General features: G+C 38.1%; 1 pseudogene; it reads left to right on the top strand.

The window, feature by feature from the left end:
• Window positions 1-7499: 7499 nt before the first annotated feature.
• On the top strand, window positions 7500-7966 carry LOC118900045 (annotated as a pseudogene).
• The last annotated feature ends 3955 nt before the right edge of the window (window positions 7967-11921 follow it).

Below are 11921 nucleotides of genomic sequence, written 5' to 3' on the forward strand. Positions count from 1 at the left end.
ATTTTATAGGCATTAGCAACTAGCACCTGGGGCTGTGCTGATCCCATCTGGCATCACTGGGAGACAACCTATAAAACCAAAGAATCATTTGATGCAATAGCCAACTAAGTGACTCAAAACTGAAGGTTAAATTTAAAGAAAAAGCTAATTTAGAGAAAGAAAGGGCAATCCTAGAGGAACTCATTCTAAAAAATCAATCATTATGCCTCTGTGTGTGTGTCTGTGTAAGGCACAACCAGATTGATTCAGTGCATGCTGGTGGGTCCCAGATGACTCAAAGGAGGCATTTTAAATCAGAAGAAAAAAATATAGATTATTTAATAAATGGTACTAGGATAATTGTCCAACCAATTTTTAAAATCAGATATCTATCATATACTATATACAAAATTAATTATCAGATGATATTAAAGCTTTAAATTTAATAATAAGAACTATGAAAGTACAGAAAGATAAGATAGAAAAAATGTTTTTATTATCTTGAGCAAAAAGACCTTTCTTAGTATAACCTATAAGAAAGCCTCTGATTTTATCCCTGTGCAAACTTAAAACAGAATTTAGCACCCATCACACACCCAAAGGAAAATCTACTCCACAAAACAATAATGAACAATGTAGAGATTATTGAATTGTTTGAAGAGAAACAGAGAGACAGTTAATAAATTCTTCTAGACATTTTTGTTCTTCCCTCTTATTGTCAGCACCTCACTTTTTCTCCCCCCTCCTAATCTCTAGAGCAAACACAGTGCTTTTCTGCTTTTAATCTTGACTCACAGGCCCTGGAGGTCTAGCCTTTGTGCAAGCATAGCAAATATTTATCTAATAAAAGTTGAAAAGCTTTTTTAAGAATCTAAAATTAATATTGGAATAAGGAAGACATTAAAATATATTTTACATAAAGAAATATGGACATAATTTAAGTTTGCAGCTTGCTGAATATTCACAGACTCAAGAGGGGTATCTCCAAGTCAAGAGGCAGAACAGTACCAACACCCAGAATACCCAATACTTCCTTCCAAGTCACTATTCACCCTCCCCAAGAGAAACCACTGGAAAAGCCTCTTAAAATATAATGTAAAACCTAAAGCCAATTTGAGATTTCCCTGTCTAGCCATGACAAAGTAATTGGTACCAGACCAGCCTTCCCACTGCAAAGAACTAGAAAACTAGGCAAAATATCTGAAACAACTGTTTTTAGATGCTGAACAATAGTCAGTCAAGGACTATGATCCTTGAGAGAAGGGAAACAAATGAGTCTCATGATTACATGGTCTTCTGCCTAGAGGCACTTTCTGAACCACAGCACAAGAAGGGGTAGCCCAAAGAGGGCACAGTGGTATTACTAGGCCAAAGAGAACAGGATGGGAGTTCAAGGCTACCATTAAGGCTGGAATTGCAGGGCAGGACACCAGAGAGGAACAAAGAAGAAGCTCTAGATAGCTGCATAGGAATCTCCTTGGGTTTTTGGTTGAAAACCTGCACAAGCCAGCGTAAGACCACATGAGGTGGAGCAAAGAAAAATGCTCGCGAAATAACAGATATTGGGAAGCTGTGAGCTGTGTGGAGATTCCAGAGCTTACATGGGACTGGAAGACATTAAAGTTCCACTAAACCAGAGTGAAAAAAGCTCATGACCAAGTTTGGCATTTAGAAAAGACACCAGAAAGGCAAAGCCTTAGTATTAGGGCTAATCTAACCCTCGAGAAAAGGCTGCTTTAGACATACACTAATACAGATTAAAAACAAGATTCAAAGGACTGATTTGATGCACAAGTAAATTAACTGTCTACAGAACAAAATTCAATTTTTTTTACTGAGGTAAAATTGATATATAACATTATATAAATTTTAGGTGTACAACATTATAAATTGATATTTGTATACACTGCAAAGTGATCACCACTAGTTACCATCTAGTTACCATCCATTACCACACAGTTGATCCCCTTCACCCATCTCATCCTCTCCCCACTTCTCTTCCTCTCTGGTAACCACCAATATTTTCTCTGTATCTGTGAGTTTGTTTTTGTTTTGTCTGTTCATTTGTTTTTTAGATTCCACACATAAGTAAAATCATATGGTATCTGTCTTTCTCCCCCTGAGTTATTTCACTCAGCATACATAGTACCCTCAAGGTCCATCCATGTTGTCACAAGTGGCAAGATTTCATTCTTTTTCTGGCTGTATAGTATTGCACTGTGTATATATCTTTATCTGTTCATCCAATCATAGACACTTAGGTTGTTTACATATCTTGGCTATTGTAAATAATGCCACAATGAACACAGGGGTGTATTTATCTTTTTAAATGTGTGTTTCTGTATTCTTTAGATAAATACCCAGAAGTGGAATTGTTGGATCTCATGTCAGTTCTCTTTTTAATTTTTTGAGGAACCTCCATACTGGTTTCCATAGCAGCTGCACCAATTTACATCCCCACCAACAGGGCTCCCTTTTCGCCACATCCTCTCCGATACTTATTATTTCTTGTCTTTTTGATAGTAGTCATTCTCTGATAATAGTCATTCCCTTTGTGGTTTTGATTTGCATTTCTCTGATAATTAGTGATGTTGAACATGTTTTCATGTGCCTGTTGGCCATCTATATGTCTTCTTTGGAAAAATGTCTACTCAGGTCTTCTGCACATTTTTCAATTGAGTTGTTTGTTTTTGTTGTTGTTGTGTGAGTTCTTTATATATTTTGGATATTAACTCCGTATCAGATATATGATTTGCAAATATCTTCTCCCATTCAGTAGGTTGCATTTTCATTCTGTTGATGATTTCCTCTGCTGTGCCACAGCTCAATTTTTTTAAAAAGAAAATAAAATCAAGAAGTTTTATAGCATGGGATCCACAATGTTCAGCATGCAATCTAAAATTACTAGGCACTCAAAGATTCAGGAAAAGGTGACCCATAATTAGAAGAAAAATCAGTCAACAGAGACCCAGAAATGACTTTTTTTTTAAAGCTATTATGAATATGTTTAAGGATTTAAAGGAAACCATGAACATAATAAGGGGACAAACAAGAAATACCACTAAAGAAATGTAACCTGTAAAGCAGAGCAAAACAGAAATTCTGGAACTAAAAAATACAATACCTGAAGTGAAAAATTAACTAGATGGGTTTAACATCAAGTTAGACACTATAAAAAAAAAGGCCAGTGAACTTAAAGACAGGGCAAAATCAATCTTCCAAATTGTAGCACAGAGAGAAAAAGGCAGAGTCCAACATATTATATGTCTAATTAGAACTTCAGAAAGAAAGAAGAGGGGCTTCCCTGGTGGTGCAGTGGTTGAGAATCTGCCTGCCAGTGCAGGGGACACAGGTTCGAGCCCTGGTCTGGGAAGATCCCACATGCCGCGGAGCAACTGGGCCCGTGAGCCACAACTACTGAGCCTGCGCATCTGGAGCCTGTGCCCTGCAGCAAGAGAGGCCGCGACAGTGAAAGGCCCGTGCACCGCGATGAAGAGTGGCCCCCGCTCGCCACAACTAGAGAAAGCCCTTGCACAGAAACGAAGACCCAACACAGCCAAAAATAAATAAATAAATAAATAAATAATTAAAAAAAAAAAAGAAAGAAAAAAGAGAAAAATTAGGATATTTGAAGTACTTTTTAAAATAATGGTCAATTTTTTTTTACAGATTTGTTGAAAACAATAAGCCCAAAGATCAAAAAGTTAATTGAACCCAAGCAGGATAAATATAAAGAAAAACACACTTAGACCTGTCATGATGATACTGACAGCCAGAGATGAACAGAAAATCTTTGGAACAGCCAGAGGGGGTTTGGAGAAAAAACACATTTCATTCAGGGGAACAGAAAAAGAATGAATGCAAACTTCTTGTAGAAAAATAATGCAAATAAGAAGAAAATGGAACAACTTCCTTAAAGTGCTTAAAGAAAATAAAATCAAAACTGTGGACTGAGAATTTTAAATCCAGCAGAAATAGCTTCAAATATAAAGGTGAAAGAAGGATATTTCAGTTAAACAAAAACTCAGAGATTTGTCATCAGCAGACTTAAAATACAAGAAATGTTGAAGGAAAATGATGGCAGAAGGAAATGCAGACCTACAGAGGAATGAAGAGTGCCAAAAAAAGATGGGTAACTATAAAAGACTTTTTTCTTCATTATATAGTTTTTACGGGATAATTGGTAATCATATATCACTGGTGGGAGTATTAAATTGTACAACCACTTTGGAAAAAGTTTTGGCAGTTTCTTATAAAGCTAAACAAACACCTATTTTATGACCTAGCAGTGCCACTCTTAAGTATAGTTTAAAATACATGTCCACAAAAAGACTTATACACAAATATTCATAGCAGTTTTAGTCACGATAGCTAAAAACTGGAAACAGGTAGTGTGAGGACATTGTCCCTGAAATGGGGTGGGCTGGTGTAGGGTGTCAGAGCCTGGACAGAATGAGGAGACTCGGTCAGCATAGAGGTTTAAAACCCAAGCAGAGTGGGGAGGGTGTCCTTATAGAGAAGCAGCCCAGTGTGGAGTTTCAGAGCCCAAGCCAGGTGTGTCAGAGGTCCCAAGACCACCCCCAAGTTCAATGATTAACTAGCAGGACTTAGCACACAGTCATACTCATGGCTATGATTTATTACAGCAAAATGATGCAAACCAAAATCAGCAAAGAGAAAGGCATATGGGGCAAAGTTCAAAGGAAACCAGGCACAAACTTCTAAGAGTTCTCTCTCAGTGGAATCACAGGGAATATGCTTAGTTCCTCCAGCAACAAACTGTGACAACATGTGTGAAATGTTATCTATCAGGAAACTCATAAGATTCAGAACCCAAGGTTTTTATCAAAAGTTGGTGACAAAGGTACTCCATGCCTGTATGTACAAAAATTCCAGATTCCCACAAGGAAAGCAAGTTGTTAAGGATAAACCACATTATTTATACAAAGAGTTTGGGCACAGTGAACCAATCTTATCAGTATGGGGAAGGTGGGAACCTTCCTGAAATCCAAGGTACCAGGTGCCAGCCAAGGACCAAACTTGTATATAATCCCTTCTAGCAATAGCAGCCTCAGGCCTTCTATATTAACTCTTCTGCACATCAGGTGACAAGGGTATCCTTGAGGAGGGGCGGCTCAAAGCAGGTTTTCAGAGCCAAAGAAGGTTGAGGAGAGTGTCCACACAGGGGGCAGTGATGGTACTAGCCTGGTACTGGGAGTCAGAGTCAAAACTGGGTGAAAAATGCATCCATATAGGGCAACCTGGTGCAAGGTGTTGGAGTCAAATGGGATAAGGTGGGCATCTACACAGGAGAGAGAAGGGTGCAGCAATAAGGGATTGGTTACAAACTGGTAGAATGATAAAAAATAAGTAACAATATTAGGATAATAGTGGCCTGGATTTTCTTACCATCATTAGAGTTAAAAACATGTGAAGGGAGAAAAGTAGACTGAAACTTGTGATGTTGGGGGTATTGAAATTGGAGGTATCAGTCTGAAATCATGGTTTTCAATAGATAGATAGATGGAAGTAGGAATGAATATAAATGTAAATGAGTGTGTCTACCAAAAGGGCCTGGGGCAGTGACACCTCAAGGACAATGAATATACTTAGTGTTAAGATCTTGGTTCTAAGTAATATTTTTCACTTCTTGGAGAAATGGGTAATTACAGGGTTAACTACAGGCATGGAAAAATACAAGATGAGTCTGGAGCATCTTGTACAAGAAACAAGGAAGTGCTCAAAGAATGACAGGGACATATCAAAAGGACAAGAGCCAGCTTGAAGAGGCTCCAGTGGCCAAATTGGGTATAATTTGAGTTGCAAAATAAATAATGATATATTTTTTAAAAATATTTATTCATTTATTTATTTTGGTCACGCTGGGTCTTAGTTGCGGCAGGTGGTTTCCTTAGGTGTGGCACTCAGGCTCTTTAGTGTGGCATGTGAACTGTTAGTTGTGGTATGCATGTGGGATCTAGTTCCCTGACCAGGGATGAAACCCGGGCCCCTTGCATTGGGAGCGTGGAGTCTTAACCACCGTGCCACCAGGGCAGTCCCCAAAATAAATAATGATATTAACAGACTATAACTCATTGGATAAAATATGAAATCATGAATTTATGTTGATAAAAAATCAATGAATAAATTTAAAGTTTGATGAAAATAGAATATTTACATAGTTTTGAAATATCTATCATAAAAATATTGATTAATTACAAAACGAAAAAGAGTAACTTTATATCTCAAATGATTCAAGAAAAAAATTCTTTGTACTACTGGCAACAATTCTGAAAGAAATAAATACACAAATCACAGTTATAGTCGGAAATTTTACCACTTATCTCTCAGTGATTAACAGAACAAGTAGTTATTCTGTATTCTGATTGTGATATTGGTTATGCGCATCTGTATATTTGCTAATATTCAGAGAACAGTACTGTAAAAAATCAGTTATACTGTATGATAATTTTTATTTTTTCATTAATTTTTATTGGAATATAGTTGCTTTACAACGTTGTGTTAGTGTACGATAATTTTTAAATAAAATAGTAAATAATAATAATATCTACATATATAGTTGGTGAGGAAAAATCTTAAATTTTCTATGGCTGGACAATCAAACTAAGACAGAAAGGAAAAAAACAAATGACATGACCCCTTTATGGTGGGCCTTTTCCAATGTGCACTGTGCATCTACATTATACATTACCCAGACCTTCTCAAAGCAGGAGGATGAAATCAAACTTTGAGAAAAAGCTGGTCCCGTTCTTCAGATGCCAGCATTGTAATTCTATGATTAATATTTCTTTTTCATCTCATACACAGGGTCACATTGACCAAGGGCTTGTTCTGTACATGCATAACTGACTAAAAACAAAAAACAAAAAAACTGATGAACTGTGTGCACAATGCTAACCTTTCAATATGATACATTAATTCTTTGTCTCAAAAATGTATAAAACTGCATCTCTAACTCCTGATCAATGGAGCAGTTCTCAGAGTTTCTGAGAATCTGTTTCCCAGGTTATAATCCTCAGTTTGTCTTGAATAATATTCTCTTTTCTTTCTTCTTAGCTTGATTGTTATTTGATTTTTCATTGACATAGTAGAGAGAGTGGCAAAGTAAATCCATAAAGTAACTTTACACCTTAAGGAACTTGAAAAAGGAGCAAACTAAAACAATAGCTAGCAGTAGGAAGGGAGTAATAAAGAACAGAATGGAGACAAATACAATATAGAATGGAAAAACAATAATCAATAAAACCAAGAGCTTGTTCTTAAAAAAAAAAATTGACAAATATTTAGCTAGATTGACTAAGATACAAAGCAAGAAAAATTAAAGTATTAAAATCAGAAAAGAAATTGTTACCAAAGTTCGTGTGCCTGTTGCACAGTGAGGCCAAATAAACTGAAACATCGGAGTTTGAAGCAGAGAAAGGTTTATTGAAGTAGGACATTTCTACAGATTTTACAGAAATGAAAAGGATTATAAGAGAATACTGTGGCTTTTCACAAAGATGGTGCTGAAAGCGAAGAAGGAAGCCCCTGCCCCTCCCAAAGCTGAAGCCAAAGCAAAGGCTTTGAAGGCCAAGAACGCAGTGCTGAAAGTCATCCACAGCCACACAAAAAAGATCCGGACATCACTCACCTTCCAACCGCCCAAAACACTGTGGCTCAGAAGGCAGCCCAAATGTCCTCAGAAGAGTGCCCCTAGGAGAAACAAACTTGGTCACTATGGCATTATCAAGTTCCCCCTCACTACCAAGTCAGCCATGGAGAAAATAGAAGACAACAACATACTGGTGTTCATTGTGGATATCAAGGCCAACAAGCACCAGATCAGACAGGCTGTGAAGAAGCTCTATGACATTGACGTGGCCAAGGTGAACACCCTGATAAGGCCTGATGGAGAGAAGAAGCATATGTTCAACTGGCTCCTGATGACAGTGCTTTGGAAGTTGCCAACAAAATTGGGATTATCTAAACTGAGTCCAGTTGGTAATTTTAAATATAAAAGTTTTCACTAAAAAAAGAAGAGGATACTATGATGAACAAACAGTTCGCTTCAGGGAGAGGAACTGGGTGGCAGGGAAACAGTGAGATTTTACTTTTGGAATTTTGTCCCAAATGCATGAATAATATATTTAACCAATAACAGCAATAAACATATGAGCACAAGAATAGATAAAAATGAAAATAATTTATTAAAGTATAAATTATTTTTACTGTATTTTCTAAAGTTTTTGCAACAGGCTTGTGTTACCTTCATGATTAGAATAAAAACAAAGAAGATTTTTAAAATGTTTGTAATGTTAGTATGCGTACAATTTTTATTGTGTTTCTTTACTATCATATCAAGTCTTACCTCTTCTTTGACTAGAGGAATTTAGTGAAAACAGCATCTTCTCCTTGGCTGTGAGCAGGAACCGGAACCCCTAAGTTTTGTACTTCCAGGTGAGGAGACCTCAGCCTGAACTAGGAATGGAAACAGTTTAGAAACAGATAAAGAAGAGTAGTTTCTTAGGGAGCCAAAGAAAGAAGATGTTGTCCTAGAAATAGGTTGGAATGTGGTGGCTGGACTCAGGCATTTAGAACTAATTTTTAAGTCCCAGTGTTCAGGCAGCTGTCAGACAAGTCAGGCCAGAAGCCAATGGAAACCAGCTGGTAAAGCTGGAAAGAAGAAGCAGGCTATGTATGTGGGTTAGGCAGGTTCGGCACCTTCACATACTGGCACAGCAGCGAGTTCTGTCCCCAAACTGAGTGGGAAAAGAGCTGGGCTCCAGTCAAGAACAACCAGCCAGGTCAGACTCTCTGGATTGACATCACTCTTGTGCCAAAAGAACGCAGGCATCTCAAACTGCCTTTTCATTTGTGCTGGATGGAGAGAGTGTTGGCAAGAGTCCGAATGGTTCAAGGCTTTGAGGTTTGGCCCTCTGGCCCGTTTCTCTCAGTGCTGCTATTTGCCCAGGCCAGTACAGAATCCTGGTCTCTAAAGAGTCAAGATTATCTGAACAAGTCAGAATAGAAGAACTTTTAAAAATGAACACTTTTATTTTTATTTTTTATTTTTATTTATTTTTTTTTTAAATTAATTTATTTATTTGGCTGTGTTGGGTCTTCGTTTCTGTGCGAGGGCTTTCTCCAGTTGCGGCAAGTGGGGGCCACTCTTCATTGCGGTGCGCGGGCCTCTCACTATCGTGGCCTCTCTTGTTGCAGAGCACAGGCTCCAGACGCGCAGGCTCAGTAGTTGTGGCTCACGGGCCCAGTTGCTCCGCGGCATGTAGGATCTTCCCAGACCAGGGCTCGAACCCGTGTCCCCTGCATTAGCAGGCAGATTCTCAACCACTGCGCCACCAGGGAAGCCCAACACTTTTATTTTTAAAAATTATTTTTTCCATGGGCCATGTCATCACTTATCATTATATTATAACAGCACATTTGTATAGATTTTTTGTTTTGTATTACTCCCCAATTGGAATGTAAGCTCCTTGAGGACAGGGGACTTTTTCTGCTTCATTCACTGCTGTCTTCTCAAAGCTCAGAAAGGTGCCTGGCACAAACAGTTGCTCAGAAGATTTTAGTTGAGTTACAAAAAATAATCACTGCCAAAAAAATGTTACAAAAAGTTCAAATAGTAAAGTTCAAAAAGTAAAATTTGAGTCTTTGTCCATATCTCTATCTAATTCTACTCCCCCAAGATAACCATTATAACATTTTTGTGTATACAATATTAATCCTAGAACAATCTGTCTTTTTATTTCTGTTTATCTTAAGCAGACCACAATGCCTGGCATAGAAGAAAGTACTTGATACAACTACTTGAAAATTCATTGAATGAGTTGTAAGCAGTCTTGGAGTTGGGGTGCAGTGGCTAAAAAAAGGGTTGGCTGCTATAGGCTATTTCCCTGAACAAGTTAGGGTGAGTTCCTTGAGTTAAGCATCTGTATACCACACGTATCGAGGAGAGTGCCTGAACAGGACCAATTATTTATTAAGCACTTAGTCTATGACCCAACCATATAATGAGAAGAAAGGTTTGATTCTCCAGCCTGCTGCACTACTTCTGGCTTCCTTGAGTAAGACTCCTTGCCCTGTTAAACTGGCTCAGTGCCATTCTACCTGAGCATGCTGGCCCCAGGGCAGAACTCCCATCCCAAAGGGCTCTCCATGCCTTTTGGCTGCTGGCAAGACAGAATGTGAAGACTCTCCCATAGACCAACAGACACAGACACCCACGCTCATGCCCAGCATGTCTGCATGGAATGTTGCCCAGTTAGAACCTCTGAGAGACAGACATCTGTCAGCATCTCTTTGTGAGGGTGTCTCAGGGGATTTGTCTGAGTGCCAGCTTCTCTATAGAAAAGGCAGTCAAAGCCGGAAAAAGCCAGCCATTCAGTCACACTGAAAATACAATATTGAAGCATTAAGCTGGAATGTGACGATTTACAGCTGTCACACCACACTCTCTAAGTGAAATCACATTTTGTGCCAGACTTCCAAAGACATAATCACATGAAAACTATTTTTATTCCCTTGATGCATGGTTAAAAATAGTTTACCACAAATGTAAGAAAATCTACTATGGGATCTCTGTTGAGAAGCATGAATACAGGGAGCAAAGTGGCTGTTTTCTGTTTTACTTCAGGAAACATTTAGTTTTAAATAGAGTGATGCACTAAGCATAGAAGAAGAGTGACTTAGGGTGGATTCCTTGCTAGTCAGTAACTTTATTGAATCAACAAAACTAAATCAACAAAACTAAATTTCCTAGAATCCACCTTAATGATAGAAAAATCTTCTTAGTAGGCCTTTCAGGTTCCAATTCATCTTCGTTTTCTTCTTGACTTCTGCTTATTTCCTTACCAGATCTTTCACCTTCCAGAAGTTAAGTAAAATATTCCAATCTCTCACTGTACTTACTGCTGGGTTCTTATCAGTGTGTGTGTGGTGGGGAGCTGGGGCAGGGGCGGGGAGTTGGTTGGAGAGACGGCCTGCATTCTCAGTACCCAAAACATTTAAAGTTGCCACACATTTCCTCAGGCCTCTGCACCAGCTGGTTCCTTGGTTTGAGAGGCTCTTTTCCAAATCTTTGAGCAGCTGCCTCCTCATCATTCAGGTTTCAGTCAAGTGTCAGTCCTTCCTGACTATCCTATTTAATATTGCCCTCCTCCCATGACTCTGTCTCATGACATTTAGTCTTATTTTCCTCACACTACAGCATCTGAAATTTTACTTACTGGATTATTGTCTGTCTCCCTAGATAAGACCTAAGCACCATGAAAGCAAATACCCTGTCTGCCTTGGTTACCACAGTACTCCAGCACCTTGAATAGTTCCTGGTATACAGCAAGCTTTTTGTACATATTTATCATTGAATAGGTGGTGGCTGATAGATGGTAGTGATTAAGTGTAAAACTTCGGAGGAGTGATTTGTTTAAGGACTTAAAAAGAGAATTTTAAATTTCCAGCCAATTACTGTCTTGCCAAAAAGAAAAAGAAAAATGAATTGGGATTATCACATCCATTGTCAACTTCTAATTATGCCCTTAGCACTGGTTTCTGTACCAGGTGTGAGTGTATCACACACAGTGAGTTTTACCACTTGGATCGGAGATCAAAGGAAATCAAAAGTCACTAGCAAATCTTAAATTAACCATAACACATATTTTCCTCAATAGCTCTTGGAAGAGTCACCCTAAAACACACTGTTATTCAATGGAATATGTAAATTAGTAATGAAAAAGTTTGTTCAGTTAAGGTGAAGAGATACACACGAATAGAGAAGACACATTTTAAAAGGATAGAAAAAGTCCCCGTTGAACTTAGCAACAATAAGGTTTTTCTTTTCTTTAGTTCTCTGTAGTGAAAAAAACTGTAAGGATGGCAAAAATGGACATTTTATGGCTCTTGTGAATTGATACAAAGTAAAGGCATATATT

The sequence above is a fragment of the Balaenoptera musculus genome, chromosome 8 (assembly GCF_009873245.2).
Source record: "Balaenoptera musculus isolate JJ_BM4_2016_0621 chromosome 8, mBalMus1.pri.v3, whole genome shotgun sequence".
NCBI classification, from domain to species: domain Eukaryota; kingdom Metazoa; phylum Chordata; class Mammalia; order Artiodactyla; family Balaenopteridae; genus Balaenoptera; species Balaenoptera musculus.